Here is a 13,268-nt window from a genome sequence, read left to right as displayed (position 1 = left end):
ATAGAAACAATTTTATTTTCTAAACATGTAAGTCCAAATTTTCTCTAATTTCTGCTTGAATATTGACAATTTCTTTCCTTAGGTTATCTTCCCCCCTGACACACACACGTACATTATTATGGTTGGGAGGACGCTCAGTCACTCAGTCGTGTCCAGCTCTTTGCAAATCTTTGGACTGTAGCCTGCCAGGCTCTGCTGTCCATGGGATTTTCCCAGGCAAGAATACTGAAGTGGGTTACCACTTCCTCCTCCAGGGGATCTTCCTGACCCAGGGATTGAATCCACATCTCCTGTGTCTCCTGCATTGCAGGTGGGTTCTTTATCTGCTGAGCCATCAGGGAAGCCCATACGTTATTATAGGCAGCTGGAAAAAAAAGCCATTTGGTCATCTCAATACTATTCAGAAAACCATCTTAATCATATCCACAGATTTATTAGGTATATCTTCTATCTGTCACCTTGCTGTAGGTAAAGTGCTGCCAAATACTGTGCTAGTACCTACCACGGGTCTCCCTTTCTCAAACCACCAATAACTAATTTCTCACCACATTTCCAGCCTCTATAAACTCTCTCCTCACTGCCCTTCAATTTATGCTGTCTTCCAATGCCAAAGCTAGTCCCACACTTGTAGTGTTTTTTTGTTTTTTTGTTTTTTTTTTTTGCATAGGACACAACTTTTGGTACTAATTTTTTTTTTTTTTTTTTTTTTTGGTGAAAAACAGATGGTGACTGCAGCCATGAAATTAAAAGACGCTTACTCCTTGGAAGGAAAGTTATGACCAACCTAGGTAGCATATTCAAAAGCAGAGACATTACTTTGCCAACAAAGGTCCATCTAGTCAAGGCTATGGTTTTTCCTGTGGTCATGTATAGATGTGAGAGTTGGACTGTGAAGAAGGCTGAGCCCCAAAGAATTGATGCTTTTGAAGTGTGGTGTTGGAGAAGACTCTTGAGAGTCCCTTGGACTGCAAGGAGATCCAACCAGTCCATTCTGAAGATCAGCCCTGGGATTTCTTTGGAAGGAATGATGCTAAAGCTGAAACTCCAGTCCTTTGGCCACCTCGTGTGAAGAGTTGACGCACTGGAAAAGACTCTGATGCTGGGAGGGATTGGGGGCAGGAGGAGAAGGGGATGCCAGAGGATGAGATGGCTGGATGGCATCACTGACTCGATGGACGTGAGTCTGAGTGAACTCCGGGAGTTGGTGATGGATAGGGAGGCCTGGCATGCTGCGATTCATGGGGTCGCAAAGAGTTGGACATGACTGAGTGACTGAACTGAACTGAGCTGTGTTAAATCTACTCCGAATTTTAGGTCTTGAAACAATAGCACTGTATTATTTTCATGACTTTTGGAGGGTTTTGGTGGTGGTATTCTTGCTTCAGGTGGTATGACTGAGGTTCTGGGAAAGTTGAGATTCACATGGCTGACACTTGGTGTCAGATACCACTTAGAACTGGGGTCTTGGTTTTCTTGCATCTGGGCCTCCTCATGGCTTATTTCCTCATAGCATAGTGACTGGGTTCCAAAAAGTCATGTTCCAAGAGATGAGGATGGAAGCTGATCTTTTAAAGCCTAAAATTAAACCACCTTCTCCTGCCCATTGAGTTGGTCCAAGCAGGTCATGGGGAAACCCAGATTTAAGCAAAGAGAACATGGACTCCACCTCTTTCTTCATGAGTGAGTTATGAGATCTAATGACAAAAGAGCATGTGGAATGAGACCTTGCTCCGACCATCTCTGGAAACACAACCTGCCTCCTTCATATAGCTCATGTCATGTCCTGGGTTCTGTTCTAAGCACTTGCAATGTAACAGTGAGTGCTTTAATCCTCAAAACCTTGTGAGATAGATTAATGCTATTATCACCATCATATAGCTGGGGAAATAGAGGCATGGAGAGGATCAATAATAAAAGACTTACAGAGGTAGAAAGTTGCAGAGATAGGCATTGAATTCAGGCAAATCTGTATTCTAGGCAGGTGCCCTTAACTTCTACAGCCTTTGTATTATTCTACCCAGGCTGCCATAATAAAATAACATAGACCGAGTGGCTTAGATGACAGACTTTTTTTTTTCTTAAAGTTCCAGATGTTGGGAAGTCCAAGATCAAGGTGCTGACCAATGCGGTTTCTGGTGAGAGCTCTTTTGCTTGCTGATGGCCTCCCTCTCACTTTGTCCTCACATGCTGGAGAGAGAGAGAACTCCGGCGTCTCCTCTCACAAGTGCACTAATTCTGTGGGATCCGAGCTCTTTCCTTATGACTTCATGTATGCATCTGTGCTTAGCTATTCAGTCGTGTCTGACTCTTTGCAACCCCATGGACAATAGCCCACCAGGCTCTTCTATCCATGGATTTTTCAGGCAAGCATACTAGAGTGGTTTGCCATTTCCTGCTCCAGAGGATCTTCCTGATCCAGAGATCAAACCCTTGTGTCCTGTGTCTCCTGCTTTGCAGGCAGATATTTTACCTGCTGAGTCATTGGGGAAGCCCAATTATGACCTCATTTAACCTAAATTACCTCCATAAAGATACTGTCTCTAAATACAGTTGCACTGAAGATTAGGGCTTAAATATAAGAATTCTTGGGATATACAATTCAGTCTATATGCCCTTCTACCTATACTAACAAAAGAGCATTTTATCCCCAAGAGGTCAGTGCTCCCAGAGGGTGTAAGAAACTATCCATAAGGAGAACACACTTCTTATTACATTGTATTAATTTATTCATGTACTTTTTCATAAAGTATTTCTTGAAAGTCTAAACACCCTGCATTGTTGTAGACATCGATAGTACTGATGAATGTGTCAGAAAGGATTCTTGCTTGCAAGCAACTTACAATACATAATAGGAAAAATAGCTATTATGAATTTAAAATAATTGTTATTACAATTTTCCCACGTACTTCAAAGCTGCGTTAAAATGCACCACTATGCAAGCTTTAAATAATGGTGTGATTTGGGAATCTGACCCAGAGTCCAAGAAATGGAAACATTTAACATTTAAAATAATGGTTTAAAATACTGTACAAATGTCATGCCCTTTCTCCCTCGGCAAATGCCTTTCTTACAAACATCAAAGTCTGCTACTTCCCCTGTCATGGGAGCAATCAGGTGTCTGTCCATTTGAGCTTCCTTGAAACCGACAGAGGAAGTGGTCCCCACCCTCTAGGCCAAGGACAGGGTGACCAATGACCCGTGGCAGCAAATGAGATATCCTGTCTTCATCCACTTCTTTTCATGACTTAAACTCCGTTTCTTCCTGATTGTCCTTAGTACAAGTTGCTTATGACTGTACTGACGGGTAGATTGAATTAAGTTTGACGATCCACAGAAGTCTTTCTTGGGGAAGTGATGTTTAAGAAGATGAAAAAAAAAAAGTTATGAATTTGCTGAGCCTCCATGCAAAGTGCCATGTCAGTCATCTGTTTGGTCTCCATTTTAGTAAATGTGGGCAAAGCAAAAGTGATTATAGTATAGGTTGCGTTGTCAGAGGCTTGACTTGAATCCTCTCCCTGAACACAGTAGGCATGTGAGGTTAAAAAACATTACTCAACCTCTCTGGGCTTGGTTTCATCTTCTGTAAAATAGGAAACAAATGATACCGCGGAAAACCACTGTGGACGTCAAGCAGGATGACGCTGAACAAACTGTTTTGCACAACAGAGCTTGGTGTCTTTGAGTTGAAAGGAAGGTAGGGATTTGGAGAGAGAAACAAGCCTTTACTTACTGTGATGATGGCTATTGTGCAGAAAGGTTTAACTCAGCAGACACGGTTTGCCCAAAACCAGTGTGTTGCAGAGCTTTTCAAGACTGGTCCTTGATCAGTGCCTGGGAGATGACCTGTGAATATCCTTGAAATAGTCTGCCTGATAAGAGCATCTTTGGATATCTGAACTTTGGGTCATGCCTGGTTGTTTATACTAGCAATGTAATGTAGGGCAAATTATCATTTTTTATGCTTGGAGCTTTGGAGCAAGATGTATCAATTGACATTGAAATGTGGGGATGCTCCATCTTATGTAACTGACCCCTGACAAAAACCCTGCACACCAAAGCTTGTGTGAGCTTCCCTAGTTGGTAATACTTCACGAGTGTTGTCACATGTCATCGCTGGGAGCATTAAGCGCTCTCCTTATGGAGAACACAAATGGAAGGACTCTACCCTACATATCTATTCCTTTTGCTGCCTTTAATATGCATCCTTTCACTGTCACGGGCTTCCCTTGTGGCTCAGCTGGTTAAGAATCCGCCTGCCATGCAGGAGACCTGGGTTTGATCCCTGGCTTGGGAAGATCCCCTGGAGAAGGGAAAGGCTACCCACTCCAGTATTCTGGTCTGGAGAATCCCATGGACTCTTTAGTCCAAGGGGTCACTCACGACTGAGAGACTTTCACTTCACTGTCATAAACCATAACTGTGAGTATAACAGCTTTTCTGAGTTTTTCTAGAGAATCCTGAAAACTGAGAGTAGTCTTGGGAACCTCCAACACAGACATGGTGCTGGGTTCTTTATTTGTGGTGTCTCATTTAATTTGATATTCAATGCCACTAAGAGCTGAACCTGATACGCAGAGAGGTTGTCTTCCAAGATGAAACAGCAGGGCACGTTCACAACCCTAGTAAGTCTTCAGACAGAATTTGAAACCAGGACTCCCCGGTTTCAGAGAAATAAGTAGCTGGTGATTTCGAAATGGGCTGAATCCATTTATGGGATAAACACACTGTGTTCAGGCACTGCTTAAGCCAATTTCTCTGGCCTGACTGTGTTTTCTTTCTGTTAGAAGAAGGCACTTCCCTATGAGAAGAGTGGAGGGCAGAGAGAAGTAAGTGGATAGGATATCAGAAATAAGACAGCGTTCTTCCTCTCCATCACCACCCACTGAATCATCAATAAAGCCCTTCAGGGAATGAAAGAAGGAGCACCTAGGAGGCAGATTCATGTAGCGAGAATCTAGAAACCAAAACACAAGTCTCAAGGAATTTCTTGCTGATTTTTTTCTATTAAAATATTTATTTGGAGAAACAAAGCATATCTGTGTGCACTGATATTGAAAAGTCTCCAAGCTACACTGTTAGGAGAAGAAAGCAAGGTGAGGAAAGATGTATGGTACAAACTCTGTGAAATAAAGCAAACTTACATATGTATCTGAGCATGGATTCTTAATGGCTTTTATATTTAATATCTGGATGCAGACATTTATATTTAATAAATATCTATATTTTATAGATATGACATGTATATTATCTATATTAGTGAACAGTGAATAGTGAAAGTCACTCAGTTGTGTCCAGTGCTTTGCAACCCCATGGACTATACAGTCCCTGGAATTCTCCAGGCCAGAATACTGGAGTGGGTAGCCTTTCCCTTCTCCAGGGGATCTTCCCAACCCAGGGATCGAATCCAGGTCTCCAGCATGGCAGGCGGATTCTTCACCAGCTGAACCACAAGGGAAGCCCAAGAATACTGGAGTGGGTGGCCTACCCCTTCTCCAGCGGATGTTCCCAACCCAGGAATCAAACCAAGGTCTCCTGCATTGCAGGTGGATTCTTTACTAACTGAGCTATGAGGGAAGCCCTATTATCTATAATACCTATGTATTTATATATCCAGAAATGGCAACCCACTCCAGTATTTTTGCCTAGAAAATCCCAGGAGCCTGGCTGGCTATAGTCAAAAGGATTGTAAAGAATTAGACACAATGGAGCACACACACACACATCTCTGCATCTGTGTATCTACCACATATATATCTGTATATATGTATGTATAGTTTTGCTATATAATAATAATTTATGTTATATATATATATATATATGTCATACATATAGCTCACACTTGAATAACACAGGTTTGAGCTACACAGGGGTCCACTTATACACAGATTCTTTTCATTGAATACTTACTGCAGTACTGTGTGATCTGAACTTGGCTGAATCCAGGGATGCAGAACTTTGGATAAGAGGGCTGACTGTAAAGTTATATGTTGATTCTCAACTGCACAGGGGGATTGGAGCCCCTAACCATTACCTTGTTCAAGGGTCAAGTATATCTTGTTTCTTGAAGGAGACAAGAGTACAGGGGGGAGTAAATTGCCTCTGTAAAGAGGATCTAAGAAGTCAGAGGTTGTTTTAATTACCTACTGCTGCTTTAACAAATCATCATTCAGAGGTTTAAAACAACACACTTTATCTTATAGTTCTCAGTGTCAGAAGTCCTAAAATCAGTGGGGAGGGCTGCATTCTTTCCAAAAGCTTTAGGGCAGAACCTATGTACTTTCCATCTTCCAGAGGCTGTCTCATTGCTTTGCTCATGGCCCTCCCTCTCTCTACCTCTGTTTCTGTCATCACATCTCTTTTTCAGATTCTGATTACTACCCTCCTTCTTCCTTCTGAAAAGGACCCTTATGTTTACACTGGATCCATTTGGATAATCCAGGAAAATCTTCCAACTCAAAATCCTGAGCTTAATCACATCAGGAGAGTCCCACTTGCCATGAAAGGTGACACATTCACAGGTTGCAAGAAGCAGGACCTTGACCTCTCTTGGGAGGTCAACTGCAAGGGTCAATGGGAAACTTCATTGTCAGGGCTTCCCTGGTGGCTCAGAAAGTAAAAATCTGCCTGCAGTGCAGGAGACCTGAGCTCAGTCCCTAGGTCAGCCAGATTCCCTGGAGAAAGGAATGGCTCCCTACTCCAGTATTCTTGCCTGGAGAATTCCATGGGCAGAGGAGCCTGGTGGGCTACAGTCCATGGGGTCACAAAGACTCAGACACGAATGAGTGACTAAAGCACACACACATAGTACTTTTCAAATGCTTTGCCATGTGCAGTATTATACTATGTATTCAAATTTTAAACTAATACTAATATTTGATAGGACAATTCCTATATATGATTTTTTTTTAAAGTCAAAGATAATTTTTATAAAGGTTAAATTAAGTCTCCTTTCCACCCCTGATGTTGAGGCTGAGCAGGACCCCATGGGGCTCCTGGGCACAAGAGACTTTCTGTGTCCCCTATTTCCTGACCTTCCTTGAGTTCTAAAGGTTCACACAGTTGCTAATCAGGGAAGAGAGGGGATGCAGAGAAGAAGGAGGAGCAGTCAACAAACAAAAGTGCAGCCTTGGGGCAGGGTCCTGATTCCCCTCACGGGATATATATAAAAATATCTCTGAGCTCTCTGCAGAAATAAAGTGAAAGTGAAGTCGCTCAGTCGTGGCCAACTCTTTGCGACCCTGTGGACTGTAGCCCACCAGGCTCCTCCGTCCATGGGATTCTCCAGGCAAGAATACTGGAGTGGGTTGCCATTTCCTTCTCATTCTCTTCTGCAGAACTAAAACCCCCAGCAAATGGAAGATGTTAACTACTTAATGAAGCATTCCTCATTCCAGACCGAAGGTCACAGTTTGATAACCTGGAAAACCACAGCTCATCGAAAGACCACTTGAGGCCATATTAAAGGAATTCAGGCCCTGCACACACCCTGATCCTTATCAGCAGCCCCTCCCTTGAGTTCTTAAAGCATTGCTGTAAAACTCCGCACCAAGCCTCCTGCTCCCCCATCTCCTCTGTTGGGACACACAGTTTTGAGAGCGTGAGTCCGCTGTGTTCCCCCTTTGCTTGGCAGAGCAATAAAGCTAGTCTTTTCGACTAATTTCCTCATCAATGTGTCCCAGCTCCTCCTTGGAAGCAGCCACTTTACTTTTCTCCGATTTATCATTCTGCTTTTTTTTTTGCAGTGGAAAACCAAGGGGAGTCAAGAAGAAGCAGCCTTGGCTGGGAACAGTGTGTGTGTTGGGGGTGCATTGGGGGGGGGGGTGGAGGTGGGTGGGGGGTTGCTGTAAAATCTTCTGCTAGAATTGAGACTTGCTTCAGGGGCCTAAACCATCTTTTACAAATTCAGCCAATAGATATTTTTCCTGACTGCGGGCCAAGCATCATATTAGACCCTATAGTACAAACCAGATCATGCCCTCATGTGACTTTGGGCCTGGGGGTGAAGCAAGCGGGAACAGTGCAGCCGTGGCTAATTGGGAGGACCACATGGCCTAAGCAGGCACCGTACTTCTGTGTCTCAGCCTCCTCCCCTCCCTGATGCAGCCAGGTGCTGGAGAAGGGAAGGGGAAGGAGAGATCTCCTTGGCTGCCAGCCTCTGGAACATCCTGTCCATCTTCCAGGAGGACACAGTCTTTCTGCTGTGTATTGATGCCCAGGCTAGTGTTCCAACAAATATCCTACAATCAGCCAAAGCATGATTTCCCTGGGAACCAGAGGGGCATGAGGCCGGCAGCCCATCTGATATAAGGACCTCCCTGGGTGGTTTTCTAAGCAGCCCACAGCCATGAGTCAGGAGAACACAGATGATACACAGTTCTCCAGCTTTCTCTCCCTCCTCCTGGGGAACCTGAGGCTAGGCTGATTCATCTTAGTGTCTCCCATCGGGCCTGCAGCTGAGAGCCTCTGAGAGAAGGATTCCCCTAAGGCTGCGAATGCTGGCTGTCAAGGCCACTTACCCTTGGGCTGGTACCTTGCACTGGAATTTTCAGAGGCTGCCTTTTTCTTTCATCTGGCTGTAAATTTTGAATCTTTAACAGCCTCAACTATTTTAGACACAAGCCCATAAGCCACAAAGGTCAGTCAATTTCAGGCCAAAAAGGGAAAAAGAAAAGAGAAGGAAATGTAGAGACAGACCGAGGCACTAACAGCCAAGGGATAAATGCCCCCAGGGAAAAGCAAAATGCTGCCCCTGGGGAGACAAAAGAAAACCTGGAGATAGACATACACATACCTGAGAGGATTGGGTCTTATCTGAAAATGATGTAGGCAAGAGTCAGAGACTAAGGTACTCAGAGGCTTGATGGCACTGATATATCCTCAAGTGCTTTGAGAGAAAGATGATCTGAGAGATGCAATTCTTTTCCAGGACAGTCCCGGATGCCTCTGGGATCCACTTTTTCCACACTTCTTGTTTCCAGTCTGCAGACACTCCACTTTTCCTCAAAGCAGGAAAGACCTTTCCAGAATGGGGGTGTTAGGGGAACCACTGACCGAAAGCACCTGCCCTGGCCAGACGCCATTGTAAACACCTGCATGAGTGACCTTAAATGGGAGGTTGTGGTAAAGAACGCAGAACTAACACGCTACCACCAAGTGGAAGAATTCAAGAACAGTCGAAAGGAGAGGGAAAACTCCAGTTCATATGTCCAAGCAATCTCCCAGAATCCTCCTCGCGGAAATCCATCCTGGAAGCAATGCACACAGCCAGGACCCTGAGTCAGAATGATTGACCAGGGTTGGAAATCAACCCAATTACCAGAGCACCCAAGACTGTGAGCCACGTGCCAGGGCAGTTCTCCTGCTCTCTCCTCCGGGAACCCCTTCCCAATAAAGTCTCTTCCTTGGCCAGCATGCGTGTCTCCTCGAAAAATTAATTTCTGGGTGATAGACAAGAGCCCACTCTTGGGCCTTGGAAGGAAAGCACCCCCTTTCCTTCAACATGGAGACCCCACCCCATCTGCCACACTAATGAGCTGGGCTTCTCCCTTGCAGATCCCAGCAGGAAGCAGTTTAATGATAACCCAAGGACATCGGTGCGCAGGAAGATATCTGCGTAGGGGAAACAGAGGCTGTGAATCAATCTCCATGGGGAATGTGTCCTTCCCCCAGTCACTTAGCAAAAGGCAGTGACTCTGGAACTGTAACCACAGAAGCATAAACTAGCAAAGCAAAATCCTCATCTGATCAAATCCTTTTGTTTTACAGCTAAGCCAAGTCTAGAAAGGCGAGGTGGCTCCCCTCACATCACAGATCCAGGGTGGGAACTAAATATCCTTGGCCATGTTTTAGGGTCTCAGAATGGTGAGATTTTTTCCCTCTGCATCAAAATAGCATCTTACTCTGCTATAAGGGGGAAGAAAAAAAAAAAAAAAAAACCAAACCTGGATCCCAGCTTTCTGAAGCATTGTGAAGTCAATTGGGACCTATAAATGGCACTTTAAAAGGTGATCATAATTACTTCCATCACTTTGATGGAGCACAAAGGGGGTTCCCCATAGCACACTCCCACAAAATCTTGGCACAAAAGGGATGAATATAGTACAACTTTGGTTTCTGGCTGGCGGTTAAAAGCCCTCATTTGGGAGTAGGATTTATTAAATATTGTAATCAGTTCAATGTCGACTGTTGAAACATTTGCTTTAATGGGCTTGTTAAATTTAGATTATGTTAAAAAGAAAAAGAGAGAGAAAGACATTTCCCTGTCTCTGAACTCTTGGGCTGCCACATCATGATTGGGTATGTGCTAAAGAAATAGCTCCCAGCCGTGATAATTACCCCGATTGTGGGAGGAAGAGGATGGCATTTCTGAATGATTCAAGAGGACATTTCGTTTTGCAAACACACTCTTTTGATCAAAGGCTGTCTTTATTTTGGGAAGAGTAGCATAAACTCTTCTTCCTTCCATCTTTTCTTCTTTCCTTCTTTTATATCCTGAAAAATATTTTAGCTGACTTTAACTATATGAATAACATTGATAGCTAACATTTATTGATGGCTTACTGTGTGCTGGGCACCTAAGTATTTTATTTGTATTAACATTGTAAATCTCCTTAATGTGCTAGAAGGCAGATATGATGATGATACCATGTTACAGATGAGGAAAATGGAGGGACAGAGAGGTTAACCAAGGAGCTTAAGGTCACACAGCTGGAAAAAATAAAAGCAAAAGTGAAGTTGCTCAGTTGTGTCTGACTCTTTGAGACCCATGGTATGTAGCCTGCCAGGCTCCTCCATCCATGGGATTTTCCAGGCAAGAATACTGGAGTGGGTATTTCCTTCTCCAGGGGATCTTCCTTCTCCAGGGGATCTTCCTGACCCAGGGATTGAACCTGGGTCTCCCACTTTGCAGGCAGACTCTTTACATCTGAGCCACCAGGGAGTCCCAAGGTCACACAGCTAGTAAGTGGCAAAAGTGAAAGTGAAGTCGCTCAGTTGTGTCTGACTCTTTGTGACCCCATGGACTGTAGCCTATCAGGGTCCTCCATCCATGGGATTTTCCAGGCAAGAATACTGGAGTGGGTTGCCATTTCCTTCTCCAGTAAGTGGCAAAGACAGGATTCAAAAAATCAAATTTTAAAAAGTTGATGCCCCTAGTTAACCACTATCTACACTGAACTTATATTCACTCTCCCAGTAAGTTAAAATTTTTCATGTAAAGGAAATATTGCCTTTGATCACTAACCCAATCTCTGTCTCTTCTTCCCATACCCAAAGGTAGTAGTTACCATCAGCCTGGGAAGTATTTGTTATAAGTATACAAATAGAATCTCTCTGTGTCTTAAATTAATGCTATCATTCTGCATCATTCTTGAAAATTTTTTATTTCATTCAAAAAGATCCCATTTCATAGCTCTATGCCATTTTATTCGATTTAATCTAACTATTCCCCTCCTAATAGATATTAAGTTGCTCCTACCTTTTCACTAAAGTAAGTTACGCTGCGGTGCATATGGGAGTGCGTCTCCAGGGCAGGTAGCAATCATGGAATCATTTAGAGCACTTCTGATTTTAAAAGGTATTGCCAAATTACTTTCGTAACAGCAGTACCTGTAAGTCACTGTTTCTTCATAGCCTCACCACTGTTTTTCATAATTCAAATGTTTTTTTTAAAGGCATTAATACTTGCCAATCTATGGGTAAAAATATGAGTGCTTCTCCCTAACTTGCTATAGGAGTTAACCACCTCAGTCATATTGACTTTGTGCCTGCAGGTTTCACTCACACCCAGCTAAGACTACTAAAGTCCAGGTTCAGGGTTTTTTTGTTGTTGCTGTTCTCAAGAAAAGGTAGGAAAAATGGGATGTTAATTCTTATTCTCCACATTGAAGCCTGGGAATCAGGAGGTGAAGTATAGCTGTTGAGATTTCTAGGACAGGTGGCCCCTTTCCTTCAAGATGAAAACTACATGTTTGTTTAGAAGCAAAAGCAAAAACTTCCCTTCTGGTTTATTTGGGTTTCCCAGGTGGCACTAGTGGTAAAGAACCTGTCCATCAATGCAGGAGACAAAAGAGACACAGGTTTGATCCTTAGGTTGGAAAGATCCCCTGGAGGAGGGCATGGTGACCCACTCCAGTATTCTTGCTTGGACGATTCCTGTGGACAGAGGAACTAGGTGGGCTACAGTCCATAGGGTCTGCTTCTGCTGCTGCTAAGTTGCTTCAGTCATGTCTGACTCCATGCGACCCCATAGACAGCAGCCTACCAGGCTCCTCCGTCCTTGGGATTCTCCAGGCAAGAACAATGGAGTGGGTTGCCATTTCCTTCTCCAATGCATGAAAGTGAAAAGTGAAAGTGAAGTTGCTCAGTCATGTCTGACTCTTAGTGACCCCATGGACTGCAGCCTACTAGGCTCCTCCGTCCATGGGATTTTCCAGGCAAGAGTACTGGAGTGGGTTGCCATTGCCTTCTCTGGTCCATAGGGTCACAGAGTCAAACAAGACTGAAGGCACTTAGCATGAATACACGTACTGGTTTATGTATTCATTCCAATATCCAGTTCTTAATTCAACAAATAATTGAGAGATTTCTTTGTGTAGGTGCAGTACAGGTGGTGGAGACACAAGGGTGAGCCAGATGAATGCTGTCCCCATCCCCACAGACCTTTGGGGACTTCCTTGGTGGTCCAGTGGTTAAGACTCTGCACTATCAATGCAGAGGGCTTAGGTTCAATTTCTGGTTGGGGAACTAAGATGCCACATGCTGTGTGGCACAGCCAAAAACAAACAGACCCCCAAACCCACCCCCAAAACAAAACAACAACAACAAAAAGAACCCACAGAGCTTCATATCTCTGTGATCGCCCAGTTCGTAGAATCAAAGGTCCACACTGGTCTTCCTTACTTCATACAAACTATCGCCTCCCTACTTCCCAAGAACTTCATCTTGAATTCTAGACCACATGGCAGGGCTCCACTGCTTTGCAAAGCACCCATTTCCCACCTCTGAGGGATGGAGACTGCCTCCCACTTCCATACCTGCTCTGAGAATTCTACAGAATATGCAAGAATTTGGGAAACACTGAACACTGGATTAACTATTATTCTGTCAGGTCTGTTTAAACAGTTCAGGATAGATGAGTCCTCAACCCTGAAATGAAGTATCCATCCTTTCTATTAATTAGGAGACAGTTCTCTGTTTAACCTCTTTATTAAGGAAATCCTGTCATTTGTGACAACATGGATGAATATGGGGACATTATGCTAAGTGAT

The 13,268-nt window shown here is 43.8% G+C and overlaps 1 long non-coding RNA gene and 1 other non-coding gene across 2 annotated transcripts; both read left to right on the top strand.

The window, feature by feature from the left end:
• Window positions 1-7,691: 7,691 nt before the first annotated feature.
• On the top strand, window positions 7,692-9,575 carry LOC123331505. The gene is made up of 2 exons (XR_006548154.2): window positions 7,692-8,635; window positions 8,927-9,575. It is a non-coding gene; the product is annotated as an uncharacterized LOC123331505 (long non-coding RNA).
• Window positions 9,576-12,671: 3,096 nt separating this feature from the next.
• Window positions 12,672-12,744, top strand: TRNAD-AUC. The gene has a single exon. It is a non-coding gene; the product is annotated as a tRNA-Asp (tRNA).
• Window positions 12,745-13,268: the final 524 nt, after the last annotated feature.

Source organism: Bubalus bubalis, chromosome 24 (genome assembly GCF_019923935.1).
Source record: "Bubalus bubalis isolate 160015118507 breed Murrah chromosome 24, NDDB_SH_1, whole genome shotgun sequence".
NCBI classification, from domain to species: domain Eukaryota; kingdom Metazoa; phylum Chordata; class Mammalia; order Artiodactyla; family Bovidae; genus Bubalus; species Bubalus bubalis.
This window is presented reverse-complemented; position numbering and strand designations above follow the sequence as displayed.